Source organism: Phocoena sinus, chromosome 4, assembly GCF_008692025.1.
Source record: "Phocoena sinus isolate mPhoSin1 chromosome 4, mPhoSin1.pri, whole genome shotgun sequence".
In the NCBI taxonomy this organism is placed as follows: domain Eukaryota; kingdom Metazoa; phylum Chordata; class Mammalia; order Artiodactyla; family Phocoenidae; genus Phocoena; species Phocoena sinus.
In genome coordinates this window covers 108,730,540-108,736,887 of record NC_045766.1, presented here as the reverse complement: position 1 = coordinate 108,736,887, position 6,348 = coordinate 108,730,540, and positions in this window count along the sequence as shown.

Below are 6,348 nucleotides of genomic sequence, written 5' to 3'. Positions count from 1 at the left end.
CAGTAGGTTGTCTTTTCATTTTGTCAATGGTTTCCTCCGCTATGCAAATGCTTTTAAGTTTAATTAGATCTCACTTGTTTATTTTTGTTTTTTTTTTTCTCTTGTCTTAGGAAACAGAGCCAAAAAATATATTGCTACAGTTTATGTTAAAAAGTGCTCTATGCTCTCTTCTGAGTTTTAGGTTTCATGTCTTTAAGATAATTTTTAAAATATTATTTAGTCTTTAAAACATTCTTCACCTTACCATTTTTGATAAAAATTAATATTGTACTTTTTGCTCTTTATGTGTCATATATTTAATTTCTCAATTATTTCATTATTTTATAGGAGAACATTCATTCTATTGATATAGAAATGTCATAAAGATATTATAGCTGTTATTTCTTTTACATCTTATATATAAACATATTTTAAGGCTTAATTTATCTTTTAGTATTTTACTATTACATTATATTTTTAGTACCTACACTTTTTATATTAAATACATTTAAGAAAATGATGTATATCAGCAATCACATAATACTAACAGCTCAATCTTTTAGGTTGCTTGTCACAATCATATAATCATTATGGCATTAAACATTCCTGCCCTAAGACCATAGTGCTTTGTTTTGCCAGGTTTAGAACCAACTGATAAGCAAATATCTTTTATAAAGAAAGGCTCTATCCTCTTTTGACTAAGGCTCATTTTGAAGCTAATATGTGTATCTTCTTGTCTTGGCAACAGAATACAGGTGATATATCACTTGCCATGTAGAGTCTTTCAGTCCATTCTTAGATCCTCAGTTTCAGCTGGATGATGACTACCATCCTTTATGAGGTGCCAAATTTGGACTTTCAACAAATATGTAAATATTATGAGAGAACACAAAAAAACATATGTCTTTAATTAGTTTTTAAAACTCAATGGGGACATATTAAAAATACATCAGCAAATCATGTTTGTATGATCTAGAGCTCATCATTAGTTGTAAATTAGCAAGACAACAATTCACTACCATACCTGACATCAAATTTCATGTAAAGCAAGTGATATTTCTAGAGCTCATTAAATATATTATCATGAAATGGATTTATTTAGTCCAACAGTTTCTATGCTTTCCACCATAAGCACTACACTTTCTGAAAGAGTCTTTTGTAGATGTCATTTAGATATATCTTTAAAATCACATGGCAAGCATTTTGAGCTCCCACACACCTCTGTGTATTCAATCAATCCTGATGTGTAGAGGCTCCCCATAGGACTCAGACTAATTGAGAGACACTATCCTAAATGATCAACTGATTTTTACAAATACAGATACAAAAATCATAACTATTGCCTTTAAAATATAGTTTTTCTTACATAAATGTTAGCATAGATTGGTGATATACTGCTTTCATGTTAAATAATAGGAATGGCTTTGGTTTCATAGATTTTCCTAATCCCTTTTTCAGAATTGCCTATGATACTATTAAATAGTGTCTGTTAGGATGGTACAATGTTGCAGTATACAGCCAAAGCATACTGGCCACTGATTCATTACTCTTCTGCTTCATAAACTTCCCTGTAAGTAAAGAAGATACATATCTTCAATAAACCCAATGGAGGAAATGAAATGCTTCTCTTTCATCTCTGGGCTTTATGAAATATCTAATGCACTAAAAAGCAAGAAGAATTATCTAATGTTTAGCTCTTTTGGTCAGGTTTTCACTGGCTTACAGTGAATATTATGTATGTATGTATTTCACTGTCCTTTACTCACTGTACTTCAATATTACACACATTCTAACTGAACATATTTTCTTTATGAATTATCAAGAAAAAATTCCTAAAATAAAGCAATTGTACTTGCTAGCCACTCTTAAATCACAGGCTTCAAGGATATTATCTGATTATCAAGTCTTACTGATGTCTAAAAATTCTATTCAAGAAACAACGTATGTGGGCTTCCCTGGTGGCGCAGTGGTTGAGAGTCTGCCTGCCGATGCAGGGGACACGGGTTCGTGCCCCGGTCCGGGAAGATCCCACATGCCGTGGAGCGGCTAGGCCTGTGAGCCATGGCTGCTGAGCCTGCGCGTCTGGAGCCTGTGCTCTGCAACGGGAGAGGCCACAACAGTAAGAGGCCTGCATACCACAAAAAAAGAAATGACATATACAATTTTAGAATCTTAAAATATAAGTATAGATTTTTGGAACTGTATAAGGATATTATATTCTCCTAAAATGTATTAAATATGCAAAAATATTAAAATCTAAATGTATAGTGTAGTATATGAACATAGATGGGTCTTTTTAGGATAAGTAAATGGGAGATAAGTACCATAATAAAAATATCTGTTTCTTATGTAATTTATTTTGAGTTCATTTGTATGAATTAATTTACAGTTAAACTAATACCTTAACCTGGTTTCTACAAAATATCTTGCTAGAGTTTTGATTAATGTTGTATTGAATTTGTAAATCTGTTTGGAGATAACTGACATTTTAAAAATTCTAAGTTCCATTAATTTATATCTTCTTGACTACTTACTCTCATTAGTTTTCTTTTTTTACTTTTTAGCATACAGAACTTGCATATGTTTGTTAGCTTTATACCTAGCTTTTTTTTTTTTTTTTTTTTTTTTTTTGCGGTACGCGGGCCTCTCACTGTTGTGGCCTCTCCCATTGCGGAGCACAGGCTCAAGACACGCAGGCTCAGCAGCCATGGTTCACGGGCCAACCCGCTTCGCGGCATGTGGGATCTTCCCAGACCGGGACACGAACCCGTGTCCCTTGAATCGGCAAGCGGACTCTCAACCACTGCGCCACCAGGGAAGCCCCAATGATACATGTTTTCAATTTTAATTCCCAATTATTCATTATTAGTATTGAGAAATGAAATCACCTTTTATGTATTGACATATTCTCTGACATTGCTAAATTCACATACTAATTTAAAAAAAGATTGTATATTCGTTGGAAAATTTAAATGTAGTTTTTTCTTCCATTGCAGCTCTTTTTTGTTGTTGTTCTTTTTAACTGTTTACATCTTTTTTTCTTTGTTTACCTTATTGTATTCATGAGGATATAAAGCTATTGATTTGGAGGACTAACAATGGACATTCTGGCTTTGTTCCTAATTTAGGAACAAATAATTAGTCTTTCATCATACATACATAATGTTATCTGTAGAGACTGATTGTAAATGCCTCATTTTATTAAAGTTTCATTTAATTCTGAATTCGCTGCACCTTTTTAAATGACTGTGAATGCTGAATCTTGCAAGGGCTTTTTCTGCATCTATTCCTTTTTACATGTGTCTCCCAAATTTTGATGTTTTTTTCGTTGTCATTCAATTGAAAATACTTTTACATTTCATTTGTAACTTTGTATTTGACCCAAAGGTCATTTGAAAGTATAATTAATTTCCAAATATTTGTGATTATCAAAGTTATCTTTTTAGTATTGTTTTCTAGCTTAATTCCATGTAGACAAAGTTAATTCTCTCCATAATTTAAAGTCTTTTAAATTTGTTGAGATGTGTTTCTCACATTGAATATGATCTACCTGGGCAAATCATACACACTTAAAAAAAATGTGTATTCTGCTGTCGTTGGGTAGGTTTTTCTGTAAATGTAAATTCAATCTACTGATAAGCCTGTCTAAGGCATGTTTTATTTTTGTCCCCACATTGTTGGTTTGTTTTTTAGTATTTCTATTTCAGTTTTATAGTTTCTATTTCTTGGTTTAAATTCATCATCTGTTAATGCACGTCATCTACCTTTTCCACTAGAGCATTTAATATATTAATCATAGTCATGTAAAATTTATTTATGGTAATGTCAACATCAGAGACATCTATGAGCCTGGGTCAGGGTCTGAGCTTGTTTATTGCTTTGACTCTTAATAATAGGTTGTTATGCTCATACCACAGAAGTAGTCACTTTCCACACTCTTGTTTTTCCCCAGTGTTGTAATGCTTTTGCTGTTACTTGACATTTTCTAAACCAAAGATTAGGGTTAGAGGTGATTCTCTATATACTGGGTTCAAACTTGTGCTCAGGTCTCAGGAGAGGGCCATTCTCAGTGGTCCTATCTCTTTTTTCTACTGGCAGCTAACATCTAATTTTGTAGCTTTGGTAGTTATTATAAGAGGAAGTATTTCCTGTTCCTCCCTCAGTGGTAAGAGACTTTTAATGCTATTAACATAGGATCTCTGGTCCAGTATTCTCTCTTATCTCACTTCTATGAGTAGAGGTTTGTTTTCCAGGAACTTTTCCAGCTACAGTTTGTCTTCATCCTGGCCCTGACAGTGACAGTATTTCTTGCCCTTCTCCAGTGGCATAAAGCATTTGATTCATAATGGATAAGGGTTTGTGTGGGGCTCTGTGTATTTCCTGTAATAAAAGTTGATTCTGTGCTTTGTGACCACCTAGAGAGGTGGGATAGGGAGGGTGGGAAGGAGACCCAAGAGGGAGGAGATATGGGGATATATGTATATGTATAGCTGATTCACTTTGTTATAAAGTAGAAACTAACACACCATTGTAAAGCAATTATACTCCAATAAAGATGTTAAAAAAAATGTTGATTCCTTTCTTTAGGATTGCACTATCTTGTGAAACCTCCCCAATCTACACCCTGTTCTTCAGTTCTTTTGTGCATCACATGGAAGTTTACACAGAAGATGGATGACTGTATCTCTGGTTCCAAGTCCTTCCATACACTTATTCTAGACTACAATTGGCCTATAGCAATTTATAAAAATTTTAACTGGATTATTTTGACCCATTTTTATGGCACCCAGTACCTCTTTCCTTTATGTTTTGCTACATGTGAATAATTGCTTGTGTCCTGTCTCTTGTAGAAGGTCTTGTCATTCCTTAGATTTCAGTCTACTTAATTGCCCTGCAGCTCTGAAGGATTCAACAAAAAATATGATTTACTTTATTCATATTTTTATTTTATTATGGTGGGAGCATCACCTTTTCAAGTTTTATAAACCCTATACAGAAGTGGAATAAGCTCTGACTTATTGTAAGCTTTCTCTTTGTCTTTAAATTTCAATGTTACTGTGATGTGCCTATGATTAATTTTCTTTGTATTTATTTTGCTTAGAGATGGTTGATATTCCTGTATTTGTGGCTTTATATCTTTCATCATTTTTTGAAAATTTGCAGTTTTTATGTCTTTAAATTTTACTTCCATATATTCTCATATTTTGTTTGTTTTTCTTCTGTGTGCTAATTAAATATAAGTTAGACCATGTCCCACATGTCCCTTCCATGCTTCTGTTTGTACCTTTTCCTTTTTCTTTTTGCTTCTGTTTGAATACAGCATATTCATTTGTCTTCCTTTTTGCTTTGTACAGTATGCTATTAATACTACTTGAATGCTAATTTCAGTGTTTTTTTTTTTTATCAGTGCTGGGATATTCCTGTGATATTCTTCATCTTTTTCTCTTTTTTATTTTCTCAAAATATTAATCATAATTATATTTTGTCAATATTTGTTAACTCTATATTTTGGATCACTTAAAAGTGTTTTTTTAGTTTTCTTACATATGGTTTTGTTTCCCTGCTTTCTTTAAGGTATAAAATAAGAGTAGGAATTGGTAAATTGCATTATTTTTCAGCATATATAAATGGCTTTTAGTTCCTTCCACTAGAGGTAGAGCATATTTCTCTGACATTGAAATTGGAATTAATCATGTTACTAATTTGGCTGAGAAACATTAGTGGATATGGCACAAGTACAAGTTTAAAGTCATTTTGCGTGTAATTCACTATCTTTTGCTTCTACCATTATTATGAATGCACCCTGAAAGGGCCACTAGCCACAGAAGAATGTGGATCAGACTTGATCCCCACAATGATCAGGAGTCAGGCCCAATTGAACCAAGCCTATAGAAGACAAAAGTATAGACATTGGAACCTATGAATATAAGAATGAGTGATTATTTCAAGCAATAAATTTCAGTGTGCTTTATTACACAATCTTGTGATAGCAATAGCTGACTATTGCAGCAAGCATATGTGAGAAAAAAAATAGTAACTCCAAACTGTTAACTTTCTCTACAGAGTATTTATCTTTCTTTTGGAAGGCTGATAGAGAATGGGTATATTACCTCAATCCAGCACTTTTAAAGTATAATTCTTCACAATCTTACCTGAAAGCTATATAGTTTTCTTAAGGCTCATTATCCCTAGCTAATTGTTGTCTTCTTGCCAAGAAAAAGCAAAATAAAAACAAACAAACAAAAAACAAGATATCTCTCCCTATCCTTCTCTCTCTCTTCTTAATTTACAACTGATTTTTTATTCTGGATTTCTTTTAGCACTACCCCTCGCCCCCCAAACACACACACACACAAACAGACACAGCCT